The sequence below is a fragment of the Vulpes lagopus genome, chromosome X (assembly GCF_018345385.1).
Source record: "Vulpes lagopus strain Blue_001 chromosome X, ASM1834538v1, whole genome shotgun sequence".
Taxonomy (NCBI): Eukaryota; Metazoa; Chordata; class Mammalia; order Carnivora; family Canidae; genus Vulpes; species Vulpes lagopus.
Window position 1 is genome coordinate 91,801,197 of NC_054848.1, and position 15,717 is coordinate 91,816,913.

Consider the following 15,717-nt stretch of genomic DNA (forward strand, 5'->3'; position numbering starts at 1 on the left):
ATAAAGAGTAAGAGCATGCTCAAGATTAGGGGGAGGGAGAAGCAGACTGCCCGCAGAGCAGGGAGGTGGTGAGGGGCTCGATCCCAGGGCCCTAGGATCATGACCTGAGCCAAAGACAGACATTTAACTGACTGAGCCACCCAGGTGCCCCAATCCCATCCAGTTTTTAAATTCAGACTATCATCCAGATAAATTTACATTTAATTAAAGTGAGACCTTGGACTTCTTTTTAAACATTTTTCTTTAGATTTTTTTATTTATTTGAGAGAGAGAGAGTGAGAGCTGGAGTAAGAACAGGGTAAGGGGCAGAGGGAGAAGCAGACTCCCTGCTGAGCAGGGAGCCTGATGTGGTTGGCTCTCGATCCCTGAACTCTGGACTCCGGGATCATGACTTGAGCCAAAGGCAGATACATAACTGACTGAGCTACCCACGCATCCCGAGACCTCAGACTTCTAAATCTCGATTTTTACTGTTTATTTGAGAGCCAGTATTTTCTTTTTGGTGGCCCCAAAGAGCAGCAAATAAGCCTTTAATTGGTAAATGATCATCATCTTCATCATTATAGCTACCATTTACCTCAGATTTAGGGTGGAAATAACACTGTGCTAAGAGTTTTTTTTTTTTTAAGATTTTATTTATTCATGAGAGACAGAGAGAGAGGCAGAGACAGAGGCAGAGGGAGAAGCAAGCTCCCTGCAGGGAGCCTGATGTGGGACTTGATCCCAGGACCCTGGGATCACAACCTGAACCGAAGGCAGATGCTTAACCACTGAACCACCCAGGCGTCCCTATGCTAAGAGCTTATGTAAATCATCCTTTTTAATTTATTTTTTATTTTTAAAGATTTTATTTATTCATGAGAGACACAGAAAGAGAGAGGCAGAGACACAGGCAGAGAGAGAAGCGGCCTCCATGCAGGGAGCCCAATGTGGGACTCAGACCCAGGTCTCCAGGATCAGGCCCTGGTCTGAAGGCGGTGCTAAACTGCTGAGCCACCCGGGCTGCCCATCATCCTTTTTTTAAAAAAAAAGATTTTATTTATTTATTTGAGAGAGAGAATGAGAGGGAGCACAAGTCGGAGGGGGGCTGGGCAGGGAGCTTGACAAGAGGGGACCCTAGGACTCTGAGATCATGACCTGAGCTGAAAGCAAACACTTAACTGACTGAGCCACCCAGGTGCCCCCTAATCATCTTTTTTTCTTTATATTTTTTTAAAGATTTTATTTATTCATCTGAGAGAGAGAGAGAGTGCAAGTGGAGGGGGGCAAAGGAGGAGGGAGAAGCAGAGTCCCCACTGAGCAGGGAGCCTGATGTGGGACTCAATTCCCAGAACCCTGAGCCAAAGGCAGATGCTTAATTGACTGAGCCACCCAAGTGCACTCCCCCAAATTCTTTTTTGCTGTTTTAAGCTGCTTTATTATCTTCACAATATATAATGAGCATCTTGCCATGCAATAAGGTAAAACTTCTCTGCTAACAGAATCTTACAGATTGGGTCAGAATACAACATTCAATTAGAAGCTGGTAATGTGGGTGCCTGGGTGGCTCAGTCAGTTAAGTGTCTGTCTTCAGCTTAGCTCATGATCCCAGGGCCCTGGGATCCAGCCCACATCAGGCTTCTGCTCAGCAGAGAGTCTGCTTCTCCCTCTCCCTTTGTTCCTTCTGTGCTCACATGATCTTTGTCTCCCTCCTCTCTCTCAAATAAATAAATAAAATCCTAAAAAAAAAAAAAGCTGGTAATAAGAGACCCACAGGAGACATGTAACAAAAGGATTACAACAAAAGTGCATTGAGAACATGTAAGTTTAGGAAGCAGGTGTGCCTTCCTATTAATTTCAGGGAAAATGTCAGGATTCAAGACATAAAGCAAACTTCATCATAATGGTCCTGGTGAGGAGGGTCAGCACTAACCACCCACAGACTGACTGAATTGCTTCCCCCTCTCCTTGTCCCCTCAGCTTTTTCCTCAGCTCTCTCCCCTTCTTCCCAATCCTTCCCATATTCTCTTCTCTCATCATTGCTTGCGGCTCTCCAGGCCTCTGAATCGGGGCCCACCTATACTGCAGGTTGGGCTGCTTAACACGGAACCGCCTGGGATTTACTCTGGGCCCACAGTATTCACTAGCTTGCAAAGGGGGAGGCCAGGGGCTCTTCTTTATTGGCAGCTTGCTCCTTTTCATCCTTTTGTTTTGTTTTGTTTTCCTGGTTTGCATTTTCCACGTTGAGATTTTTCACTGTTTGTTCCTCTTTGGATGCCATTGGTCCTGGGCCTATCCTCATGGGATCCTCCTCTTGCTCCCAGCTCTTGCCAGGAGTGCATCTCTGTGCCACTTAGACCAGCATACCAGCTCCCCCTCCACCTCCTACTCTTTGGCCTGTGACCCCTCAGGGCCACCAGGAGCAGGTACCGAGAAGGGTAAATCATCTTTTTTAACTCTCACAGCTTGATAGGGCACTCTTCATCCTACCAGGTTTTCCTTCTACGTTGCACACTATCCACTGTGAGTTCCTTTTGCTGATTCTTCCTTATCTCAATTCCTTTTTAACTTTGGAGAGCCCCAAGGTTTAGTTGTGAACCTCTTCTCTTTTCTATATACACTCCCTCCTTTGGCGATTTCATCCAATATCGTGGATCTAAATACTCTTTTGACACCCAAACATATATCTCCAGCTTGGACCCCTCCTGGAACTCCTACTACCTTCCCAACACCCACTTGGATGTCTAATAGATTCCTTAAACTCAGTATGTCCCAAACAGAACTCCTGATCCCTGCCCCCAAATGGGCCACTCAAAGTCCTCCCCATTACAACAAATGACACCTCCATTCTTTCTGTGACTTGGGCCAAAATTTATCTTCCACTCTTCTCTTTTATATCCTGCACCTGGTTTATCAGCAGATCTGGTCAGCTTGACTTATCCAGAATCTTGAAATTTATCCAGAATCTGAGGACCTACCAACTCTACCCTGGTCCGAGCCACCCTCTCTTACCTAGGTTATTTTAAGGTTCCTCACTGGTCTTCCTGCTTCTGTTATAGCTTCTCCATAGCAGCTGGAGTGACCTTTCAAAACCTAAGGCAGATCATGTCACTCCTCCGCTCAGCACTCTCCAGTGGCTCCCCATTCCTCTCCTAATGAAAGAGAATACAGGAATTTGCAGTGGCCTAAAAGGCTCTACCCACTTGAATGGATTACCTTACTTCTCTGACCCAATCTGCTCTCTACCTCTCACTTACTTGGCTAAAGCCTCACTGATCCCCTTGCTCTTCCTTATACCAGACACAGTTCTCTCCACAGCCTTAATACTAGGTACTCTCTCTGCCGGGGACTCCATTTCCCTAGGTAGCCCGTGGCTGGTCTCCTTACCTCCTGCAAATCAAGGGTCAGATGTCTCCATTTAAGAGAGACCATCCCCCCAAACAGTCTGTAGCCCCTTTCCCTGCTTTTCTCGATAATACTTATCACCCTCCATCATGTCAAATCATTTATTGATCATCTAATTCCACATTTGGATGAAGCACAATGAAGGCAGAGACATTTTTTTACCTTTTTATGTTGAAGTAATCAGGGATTCATAAGAACTCATAAAAATCTACAGAGGTCCTGTGCACCCTTCACTCAGCCTTCTCTAGCATTAGCATCCTGCATCACAAACATACAATATCAAAACCAGGAAATTAATGTTGGAACGATCCAAAGAGCTCACTCAGATTTCACCAGTTATATATGCACTTTTCTATGTGTATGTGTGTGTGTGTGTGTGTATGTGTAGAGTTCTATATAGTTTTATCCCATGGTATAACTTCATGGAACTGCCACCACAGTAAAATAGAGAACTGTATGTACGATTACCACAAGCCTCCACGAGGGCAGGGTTGGGTTTTTTTTTCCCCCTTGGATTTGTTTGCTCTCGTACCCCTAGCACCAAGAACCAAGCCTGACACATTGTAGGCCTGGGTATCTGTTGAACTGAAAAGGGCAATAAACATAGTGCTGACTGACTCTGAAGCCAGGACTATGGGAGTTTGAGTACCACCAGGTGCAACATACTAGTCATATGGCCTTGGATACATAACTTAGCCTGTCTGTGCTTCAGTTTTCTCTAATGTAAAGTGGGGATTAATAATATTACTTAATTCAGAGTGCTGTGGCAAGGATTCAGAGAGACTGGTCAGGCATGGTCAGCACATAGTAAGCCTGTGTTGATGTATACCTGGCACATAATAGCCATCCAGCTCAGCAAACAACAGCTTTTATTCCCTTGATTTGTCACAGGGCAGATGGTGCCAGGAACCCAATAAGCTATTATAAGAATGTTGAAGGGGTGCTGATTGCCAGCGACGGAGTGGAGGCGGCATTTGAATCCGGCCTTAGAAGGTGAGTGGTGGTGGTATGGGCTGAATTGTGTTCCCCTAAAATTGATATGTTGAAGCCCTAGCCCCCAGTTACTCAGAATGTGACTATTTGGAGGTAGGGCCTTAACAGAGGTGATCGAGTTAAAATGAGGCTTGCTACTAGTGTAGGCCCTAATTCAATCTGACTGGTGTCCTTATCAGAAGAGATTAAGATACACAGGGAGACACCAGGGATGCTCAAAGACCAAGTGAGAACACGACGGAAGCTGGCCGGGCACCTGCAAGCCAATTAGAGAAGCCTCAGGAGAAACCAAACCCACTGATGGCTTGGTGTGGACTCCTAGCCTCCAGAACTGTGAGAAATTTGTCATTTGAGCCACCCAGTCTGGCATTTTGTTATGGCAGCTCTGGTAGACTAATACAGGTGGGAGCAGGACAGGGGGAGATGGGGAGGAGGGCATTCCAGCCAGAAGGAGCCGCATGCCACAGGAGCCGACGTGCAGTACCTTTTGGTTGGCTGGAGCCAGGGGAGGCAAGTTACAGGGACCAGAATCCAACAGAGCTGGGTCCCACAGGTGTCACAAGGGACAAGGGTTGTGAAAAGGCTCCAGGATTTGCCATCGGGTGCTCCTTGGTGCCCGTGGAAGTTGGGCGGTATAGATGGAGATGAGGAACATGGAGAAAAGGGGAGAGTGGTTGGTGAGCTGGGGCAGGGCTTGAGGAGAGGAGATGCTTTTAGTACGTTTGAGTGCGGGGAAGGAGGTAAAGAAGGGCCATGAGAGGGTGGTGAGCTCAAGAGTTGGTTGGGCTTTTTTTTTTTTTTTTTAAGATTTTATTTATTTGAGAGTGGGAAAAACAGAAAGCATGAGCAGGGGGAGGGGCAGAGGCAGAAGGAGTAGCAGACTCCCCAATGCGGGGCTTGATCCCAGGACCCCGGGATCATGACCTGAGCCCAAGGCAGACATTTAACTAGCTGAGCCACCCAGGCACCCCTAGGTTGTTTTGGTTCGATCATGGAGAAGAAGGGAAGGAGAGAGGTTAAAGATGCGTGGAAATGCAGGTATAGTGAATCACAGCGAGGGCTTGGAGGACACATGGGGGCAGGCTGAAGGGCATTGGGAGAGGAGCTTCCCTTGAAAAGGACGACAGTCATTTCCTGCAATTGGGAGGGAAGAAGAAAGACGTGAAGGGAGGATGTTTTCTGTAAATTTAGTTTTTAAATTATGTCAGTATTTTCCATGGTTGCATCCTATATCACCCTACATTTCCTCTTCTAGGTGTTTCTCCTACAGGGAGGTGAACAAATGTGCATCCAAAGGTATGTACCAAATTGCTTGTAGCAGAGTTATTTGCAATAGCCCCACACAGGAAGCTGTCCTGATCTATCACCAGGTAAGCAGATACATTGCCTATTTATCAAGGGCTGCTATACAGGAACAGTTCTCAAAGTGTGATCCTCGAAAGTCTAGGAGGTGGTCATTAAGACCCTTTCAGAGGGTCCACGAGGTCCAAACTGTTTTTATAATAATACAAAGCAGTCCCTCGCTTCTTTTGCTCTCGTGCTCTCATGAGTGTACTGGAGTTTTCAAGAGGCTGCAGCTGCATGACTTAGAATGACTTCTTTGCTTAGACAATAGAATGTGTGCTTGTGTGTTTTAAATATTCTTATTTTAATTCCTAAAACAGTATATATCAGTACACATAATCCACACAAACAGGTCCTTCAGGGTCCTCAATGATTTTTAAGCATAGAGGAATCTGAAGACTAAAACATTTGCAAACTGTTCCTATCCAGCAATGAAAATGAATAAACTACAACCATGCACAGAGGCATGCTTGATCTCATAAACATCCACAGGAATGTGGTGCAAAGGAAGCCAGACAAAAGCACGCATACTATATGATTCCATTTTCATAAAGACCCAAACCAGGAGAATGGATTCTGTGCCATGAGAAGTCAGGATAGTGGTTATCCTTGGGGGCAGGGGGCGCTGGTCATACTCAGTTTCTCCATCCGGGTGCTGTTTTGGTGGGTGTGTTCACTTTGTGAAAATTCATCTAGCTGTACACTTTGGGTTTGTGCACTTTTCTGTGTGTGTGTTCTATTTCAGTGTCAAGTTAAAAACACATCGACATGAGTCTACAGACAAAAGTGTAAATGAAACAATTTACAGAGGGCTTTGTGCTATCCCAGTCTGCCCCCACACCCCAGTGGCTATTTTATCCCATAGGTAATTTTTCTTAGTTGCTGATTCCTCCTTTCATTGTTTCTTTTGGAAAATATCTGTATATTTTCTTTTTTAAAAACTATATTTATTTGAGAGAGCACACACATGTACATGCGTCAGTGGAGGAAGGGCAGAAGGAGAGAAAGGGAGACAATCTCAAGCAGACTCCACACTGAGTACAGAGCCCAACCTGGAGCTCGATCCCATGACCTTGAATCATGACCTGAGCTGGAACCAAGAGTCGGACGCTCAACCAACTGAGCCACCCAGGTTCCCCTTGAATATTTTCGTTTTCATGTCATTTCAGATATTCATATATTTGTTTGAATAGCCCCCCACCCCTGCCCTCCTTTGACAGAAGCAGCCTGGTACATACAAGAGAGAGCCTGTGAAGTGGATGGAAGGAGACCGAAGTGGCGCATGGCAGGTGGGTTGGAGTACAGGAAATTAGGCTCACCAGCCTTCTGCAGGGAGTAAAGGCATCTGGAGGAAGGGGAAAGGATGTGGAATCGGTACATGCATTCACTCAAGAAGTTGAAAGCCCTTACTATGTGCAATAGCCGGATCGACCATACTGTCATTTGCAGCATGGTGTGGCCCATGTGCTAAGAGGGACACATGGGATGCTGGGAGAGCAGCCCCCTCCCCAGCCTGGGCAGGAGAAGGTCAGGGTGGGAAAGATCTTCAGAGATGTGGCTGCTTGAGGGAAATCCTGATGAAGGAATAGGAAGGGGCAGAGAAGGGGAGTGAGGGATGTCTTTCCTTGAAGAGGAAACTCTATTTGCAAAGGTGCAGAGCCCCAGGGCAGGTATCCTAGGCCTCCCAGTACAGGCCCAGGGATCTGAGCTTTATCCTGGAGGCCGACAATCTGCAACTTCTTTAGCAGAATAATTCTGTGTTTTTTTTTAATTTTATTTTATTTATTCATGAGAGACACACAGAGAGAGAGGCAGAGACACAGGCAGAGGGAGAACCAGGCTCCATGCAGGGAGCCCGATGTGGGACTCGATCCTGGGGCCTCAGGATCACGCCCTGGGCTGAAGGCAGGTGCTAAACCGCTAGGCCACCGGGGCTGCCCTAATTCTGTGTTTTTAAAAGCCATTTTACATAGAAATCCACCCTTGACTCTTCTCTTTCTCCTACACCGAGAGAAGCATACTCCCCGCTGAGGAGGGAGTCCAATGCGGGGCTTGATCCCAGGACCCTGGGATCATGACCTGAGTGAAAGGCAGATGCTTAACCGAATGAGCCACCCAGGTGCCCCTCTTTTCCCTTCTTTTGACGCTTACCCCTTCCAGTCTCTTCTCAGAACAGTAGCCAGAGTGATCCTGTTAACCTGTCACATTGTGTCCCTCATCTGCTAAAGTAGCTCTGATGGCTCATCATCTCACTCTGGGGAAAAATCCCAGTCCTTACAGTGACCTACAAGGGGCATACACCATCAGACCCTTCCATCCCTACCTCTGACTTCAACTGCTCTTGCCTTCAATTCACTCTGCTTCAGCCATGCTGGTCAGTTATGATCCCATGTCAGGGCCTCTGCATTCTCTGTGCCCTCTGCCTGGAAATTTCTTCCATCAGTCTCTTTTAAGTCTTTATTTACATGTTGCCTTCCCAGTGAGGCTTTCCCTAACGACCTTATCCATCTACAATGGCAACCCCTGCCCCCGTACTCAGTACTCCCTACTCCTACTCCTGCTTTGTTTCTCTCCATAGAATATATCTGACTAGCATATGTTTTCTTTCTTTCCTGTCCGACTCCCTCCCTAGAGTGTAAATCCTGTGGGGTCTTGTGTTTTGTTCACTGCTATCTTCTCTGAGACTAGACTAGTGCCTCACAGGTGCTCAGTAAGCATTTGAAGAATGAATGAATGAAGTCGACTACATCAGATAGCCAAATTACAAGAACAGGCTCCTCAGGGCAGTTTACATCTTCATTGCTTGGCCTGGACACTGCTTGAGGAACTCCTGGAGCCCTTCTGCCCCGCCAAGAAGGTTCCTCTGTGTGGTTTCAAAATGACTGCTGAGGCAAACTCGAGCTACTGCAAGCTTTGGAAGGGTAAGTGTCAATTATGGAAGTATTCTAGAGAGATCCTCTGGGCAGCTGTGTAGAGACCAGATGGGGGTGGAGGGCGGAGTGGACATGAAGAGACCCATGGGGGGCCGGTGCCACAGCCCCAAAGCCATCACGTTCTCCTTTGTTGCAGTCACATAGTGGTCCCTGAGTCTCTCCCTCCCACTCCTTGCCGACTTAGCTCCTGGCACTCTCTTGACCACTGCTGTCGTAGTTCTTGATGAGTGTAATATCCATGCAGATGCTTCCAGCCCCTTGGCCTCCCCTCCTCCAGCAATCTTGTCCTCCTCACACTGCATCGATCCCAAAGCCATAGCTCTGACCTTGGCATTAACCCGTTCTCGCTCTCCTTGCAGCTCACCTCCCCCAGGTCCCCCAGCACAGGCCCCACATCTCTTTCATCCAGCCCCACTCCCATTCTCCTAGAGCAGTGCTTCTTGAGGCTTAATGCACACATAAGTCACCTGGGGACCTTGGCAAACTACAGATGCTGATTCTGCATTTGTGACAACTTCCCGAATAACGTGTATGCTCTGGGCTATGGACCCACACTCTGAGTAACAAGGGCTTAGGCCAGAGGCTGGCAAATTCCGAATGGTAAATATTTTAGGCTTTGCAGGCAACCTACATCAACGGTGACTGTTCCACTGTGCTGTTGCAGCCAGACAATACATAAATGAAGGGGTGTGGCCACATTCCATTAACAGTTTAGTTACAGAAGCTGAATTTGGAATTTCATAGAATTTGTGGGAGTCACAAACAAGTATTTTTTTAAAAAAGATTTTATGTATTTATTTGTTAGAAACATAGAGAGGCAGGGACACAGGCAGAGGGAGAAACAGGCTCCCCACAGGGATCCTGATGCGGGACTGGATCCCAGGACCCTGGGATCACGCCCTGGGCTGAAGGCAGGCACTTAACCACTGAGCCACCCAGGCATCCCACACACAAGTCTTTTGATTTTGTTTTCAACCATGTAAAAATACAGAGGCATTCTTAGCCGGTGGGCTGTCCACAAGTAGGCAGTGGCCAGGTGTGGTCCACAGTTTGCCAGCCAGCGGCTTGGATGACAGTTCCAAGCCTTTCTTCTGTCCTCAGACCTGCAGTCCTTCCTCTGTCGGTGAGGCACCAGTAAGCAATCATGGGAGAACTTGTGTAACTCCCCTACCATGTCCCGGCTCCCAGCACCTGCACCCAACGCCTCTGCCTTTGTCCCCTTCCCACAGATGAAGTGTCCATGCTACAGCCAGCCTTCCTGCTTGCTGTGCCCTCTGTCTTAACCCCTGTCACCTATTCGAGAACCTTGCCCTGTCATTTCCTCCCATTCTGTCCCTACCTCTCATGGGATTGTTCCTATCCACATTATGAATACACAAGTGGTCCTTTCTCCCATCTTAAAAACCTGCCCTTTACCTCAGTCCCCTTTCCCACTACTGCTCTTTCCATTCCTCCCTTTAAAACAAAGCTGGGGAAGATTTGTCTATAGCTACCCTTCTAAATCACTCTCATCCCATTTTTTTTTTTGAGATCTCATTCACATATGATAAAAGTCCCCACTTTAGAGTGTACAATGCAGTGCTTTTTATTTTTTAGTATGTTCACAAGGCTGTGCAACCATCCCCACTGTCTAATTCCAGAATACCTTTACCCTTAGAAGAAACCTGTACCTGTTAACAGTCACCCTCCATTCCCCGTCGCCGCCCTCAGCCTTAGGCAACCACTAATACACTTTCTCTCTGTGAATTTAGACTTGGGACATTTCATATACATGAAGCTGTACACTGTGTGGCCATTTGTGTCTGGCTTTTTTTCACTTAGCATAATGTTTTCAGGGTTCTTTCATGTTGTAGCAAATGTCAGTATTTCATCCCTTTTTACAGCTGAACAATATTCTACAATATGTAGAATTGTTTATTAGTTGATGGACATGTGACTTCCATTTTTTGGCTGTAGTGAACAATGCTGGAAACACTGGCATGCAGTTACCTGTTTAAGTACCTGTTTTTGGTGATTTGAGGTATATACTTAGGAGTGGAATTGTTGGGTCATATGATAACTTATAATGTTTAACCTTTTTTAAAAAAAGATTTTAGTCTCATTTAAGTCATGAGAAACACAGAGAGAGGCAGAGACAGGAGAAGCAGGCTCCATGCAAGGAGCCTGATGTGGGACTCAATCCCAGGACCCCGGGATCATGCCCTGAGCCGAAGGCAAACACTCAACCATCGAGCCACCCAGGCATTCCAATGTTTAACCTTTTAAATAACTACTAGACTGCCTTCCACCATTTTACATTCCCTCCAGTGATGTATGAGGGTTACAATTTCCCACTTCTGCTAATGTTTGTTATTTTCTTTTGAAAAAAAAATTATAGCCATCTTAGTGGGTGCCCATCCTCTCAGGAACCCACTCCAATCAGGTTTTTACCTAGTACTCAAACCAAAAGTGTTCTGAAGATGACCAGTGACCTCTCTATTGCTAAATCCTAAATTAGTTTCTCTGATAGGATCTTATTTGAATTATCAGCAACATTTGTCTTAGTTGACTTCTTGAAATACTTTCTTCACTTGGCTTCCAGGACAGTACCCTTGCTTGGTTTTCTTCCTCCCTCTCTCTACTCCTTCAGAAACCTTTTCTGGTTCTTAATCTCATGTCTAAATGCTTAAGTGCCCTGGACCTCAGACCGTGAATCTCTTCCCTTCAATCTATACTTACTCCCGTGATCTCAATCTCATGGCCTCACATGTCCAAAACTGAGCTCCTGATAGCCCCCTGCACCACCAAACACACACACACACACACACACACACACACACACACACACACACCATTTTTCTTGCAGTTTTCCCCATCTGAATCCTTTCTCCATCTTTCCAGTTGCTTAAATAATCTTTCACTCTCTCATACCCCGGGGACATCTGGTCAGTCAGCAAATTGTGTGGGCTCTACCTACAAAATGTGATCACTTCTGACTACTTTCACTGCTACCATCCTGGTTCAGGTGACCATCATTTCCCAACTAAATTACTGCAATAGCTTAACCTCTCTTTCTCCTTCTTTCCCCTGCTTTGGTCTGTTTTCAACACAGCAGCCAATGTGATCCTTTTATTTTAAAAAATTAAGTCAGGGGGATCCCTAGGTGGCTCAGGGGTTTAGCGCCTGCCTTTGGCCCAGGGCGTGATCCTGGAGTCCCGGGATCGAGTCCCACATTGGGCTCCCTGCATGGAGCCTGCTTCTCCCTCTGCCTGTGTCTCTGCCTCTCTCTCTCTCTCTGTCTCTCATGAATAAATAAATAAAATCTTTAAAAAAATAAAATATTAAGTCAGATTAGGGGTGCCTGGCTGGCTCAGTTGGTTAAGTATCTGCCTTCAGCTCAGGTCATGATCTCAGGGTCCTGGGATCAATCGAGCCGAATCAGGCTCCCTGCTCAGTGGGAAGTCTGCTTCTCCCTCTCCCTCTGCTGCTCCCCCTGCTTGTGCTTGTTCTGTGTCAAATAAATTAATAAAATCTTAAAAAATAAAATATTAGGTCAGAATATATCACACCTCTGCTCAAAACTTTGCAGTGGTTCCATATCACTGGGAAGAAAAGCCCAAGTCCTAACTATGAACCAAAGGGAGGGTCTTGCCTGTTAGCTCTCTGACTTTACTCCATCCCTTTAGGCTGCCCTCCCCCTTGCTCACTCTACTCCAGCCATTATGGTCTCTTTGCCATTCTTAAACAGGCCAGGCACACTGCTACCCCATGGCCTTTTCACATACTTCTTCCTTTGGAGACTTATACCCCCAGATACCCATGTAGCTAGTTCCCTCATTTCCTTCTCAAGTCTTTACTCCAAAGTCACCTTCTCATTTAGGCCTTTCAATCCCCAACCATGAGCATCATTATTTCCTTTCCCTGATTTATTATTTCTCTCAAGCACCTGTCCCCTTTTTTTAAGGCATCTCTACACCCAACATGGGGCTCAAACTCAGAACCCCAAGATCAAGAGTCGCATGCTGTACCAACTGAGCAAGCCAGGCACTTCATACCTGTCACTTTTTAACAATGCTTATTTTGCTTGTTTTACTTATTTTCTCCACTTGAATGTAAGCTCCACAAAAGCAGGAATTTTGTTTTTTGTTCACCGATGTAACTCCAAAATCTAGAACATAAATGGCACATGGTGTGGTTTCAAAAAACAGTGAATGAATGAATGATGGTAACCTGAACAAGGGCAGTGAAGGGATGGAGAGGAATCAGACAAACAATACACCGATTAGCTGTAGGAGTGAGGATGGGGTTAAGTATGACCCTCAGTGCTGAGTGGATAGGAAGTTGACATCCTCAACAAAACAAGGTGGGGAGGAACCTGAGTTCAGTTGGGACCAGAGATACTTGCAGGTCATTTGGATACAGATGTCTAGTAGGCAGCTGCATCTGAGATTAGGGGGGTTGTCAGGGCTGGAGATATGGAAGAGAACCTTAAAGTCTGGAAATATAGCTAATATACCATATATTACAGTAGTAATGAACAATTATGTATTTACCCATGTCTCCACAGCAGGAGCTTGCCTTCCTTAATAATGACATAAGTGGTCATAATAGATTTCTGTGGTATAGAATACACCCCTAGAGATTATAAACAAAATTCAGGGCAGGCCCCTGAAACTATGAAAACATAGTTTCTATATACCGACGAGAGACTACAAAACCCTTATTAACCTTTCTCCTATGTAATTAAAGGTAGCATCTGTGAATACTACAGTTAGATCTTCATTTAAAATCAGAGTTAAGGGGTGCCTGGGGGCCTCTGTTGGTTAAGCATCTGCCTTCGGCTCAGGTCGTCATCCTGGGGTCCTGGGACCGAGCCCCACATTGGACTTAATGCTCAGCAGGGAGTCTGCTTCTCCCTCTCCCACTGCCTGTGCTTGCTCTCTCTGTGTCAAATAAATAAATAAATAAATAAAATCTTTCTTAAAAAATAAAATCAGAGTTAAACTACTGCCTCAGGACTACCTTATATATGCCTGCTATGGAATGGTGGTGCAGTTCCTGATTTTGAAGGCATGAATGCTGAAAGCCATCCATCTGTCACCGCCCTGAAGTTACCTATTCCCACTGCCCTCACCCCTTGAATTTTTCCTGTCTACTTCCCTTAGCATCACTCTGTGGACCAGAGCAGCAAACTACATACTGAGTATCACAAGGGCAGGGGCCCTGTTCACTACCATAGTCTCAGTGCCAGCACGAGGAGGCGCTTAGTGATTGTTCAGATAACCAACATCCCAGCCGTCTCCATCCCGTCGTTATTTCCAAACAAATCAAACTTTTGTCTCAAGTAGGCAAAAACAGAATGAATGCTTACTTTTCGGTTGTTTACAGCAGTTTGTTTTCAGTAAAACATGAAATTATGAGTTACGACAAAGTGGTGCTCACCCCCTTACTCCTGACATGAGAGCAAGGGGAGCCAACTAGGAAAAGCAAGGCAGCACTATGGAGAAGGAAGTCAAGATGGATTTTTAAAATTGCTCAGTGGGTGGGAGGGCCCTCCTATGGTCTCACCAGTTGATCTGGTGTAGGGTTTTCTCCAGCAACACTTCAGCATTTTAGGGGCAGGAGATTTCCACACCAGGCCATGCCATCATAGCCCTCCTCACATGGTGTACTGTGCTCTGGTTATTCCTAGCTGTTTCTTCCCACCACTAGACCATGGTTTCTCAAAGACCAGGACTTGGGTCCTTGACCCCCAGGGCCTGGCACACAGTGATTAGTAAATGTTTGCTAAAATGAATATGTAAATGGAAAAAAAAAAACATAAGGGGCGTAGGGAAGTGTGGTTTACCGAGTGGGACTGGCAAGGCAAGTAGAATGAATGAGGGAGTGCTGATGTGAGAACAGCCTCAAGAGGCCTGGCAGCAGGTTCCAGGCTGGGGAGGGAGGCAGTGATGCCAGCTCAAGACTGATGGCTGTGGAGCGTCACTTCTCCACAGGTTACCTCTACCCTTGTACTGCCCCGTTTGCACCTGCCTTCTCAGGAAACCTACTCTACTGATGATCGCTTCCCCTGGGTCTTTCTCCTTTCTCAGAACTTTCCTTTTGGCTTCCAAACATGCTTTAGTATTTCTCATACTTAATCTTTCATCAGGATCCTGGGTGGCTCCGCGGTTAAGTGTCTGCCTTTGGCTCAGGGGATGATCCTGGAGTCCCGGGATTGAGTCCCACATCGGGCTCCCTGCATGGAGCCTGCTTCTCCCTCTGCCTGTGTCTCTGCCTCTCTCTCTCTGTCTCTCATGAATAAATAAAAATCTTGGGGCAGCCCGGGTGGCTCAGCAATTTAGCGCCGCCTTCAGCCCAGGGCCTGATCCTGGAGACCCGGGGTCGAGTCCCACGTCAGGCTCCCTGCATGGAGCCTGCTTCTCCCTCTACCTGTGTCTCTCTCTCTCTGCGTCTCTCTCTCTCTTTGTGTGTCTCTCATGAATAAATAAATTAAAAATCTTTAAAAAAAAAACTTAAAAAAAATAAAAATTAAAAAAAAAAACTTTCATCAACACTATTTATCTATCTCCATTTTTTCACTGCTAAATTTCTGTGTTGTTTTTATTTTCAACCTGGTCTGGCATCTGTTCCCTATAATTCCAGATCATCAGTGATTTCTAAGACACTGAAACCCATACCCTTTTTTCAGGCATCACACTTGACCTGCCAGCAGCATCCGACCCTAATGGCCACTTTCCTCACCTTCTTCAGTCTTATCTCTTGGGTCAGGGAATACCGGGGTCTTCTGGTTTTCAACCTACTCTCTGGCTACTCTTTTTCTGTCTGTGGGTACTTTTCCTTACCTGTAACCTTAGAGTTGTGCAAGGCTGGGCCCTAGGTCTCCTTGTTCTTTCTTCACTCTCTCTCCCTAGGTGACCAAATCTAGACCCATGGCGTCAATGATCACCTAAAAATAGATGAATTCCAAATCTGTTATCTCCAGCCCAGATCTCTTCTCTGAGCTTCAAGGTCTGTTTATCTGGCTGCCCCATCCCCATTTCCTACCGGCCACTCTCCCCTTACCGTAACTGGTTTTTGCCTG

The 15,717-nt window shown here is 46.2% G+C and overlaps 2 protein-coding genes and 1 pseudogene across 2 annotated transcripts in view; 2 read left to right on the plus strand and 1 right to left on the minus strand.

Annotated features, from left to right (window-relative positions):
- The window catches only part of SOWAHD (sosondowah ankyrin repeat domain family member D), a 48,229-nt gene extending 43,900 nt beyond the window's left edge, over positions 1 to 4,329 (plus strand). Inside the window, exon 2 of the mRNA XM_041740714.1 lies at positions 4,276 to 4,329. The gene's annotated coding sequence lies outside the window, so the exon portion shown is untranslated. The remainder of the gene's footprint in view (positions 1 to 4,275) is intronic.
- Positions 1,736 to 3,425, minus strand: LOC121482821 (annotated as a pseudogene).
- A 2,631-nt stretch (positions 4,330 to 6,960) lies between the features above and the next one.
- Positions 6,961 to 15,717, plus strand: part of LOC121482820 (protein SET-like) — a 41,663-nt gene continuing 32,906 nt past the window's right edge. Inside the window, exon 1 of the mRNA XM_041740720.1 lies at positions 6,961 to 7,010. The gene's annotated coding sequence lies outside the window, so the exon portion shown is untranslated. The remainder of the gene's footprint in view (positions 7,011 to 15,717) is intronic.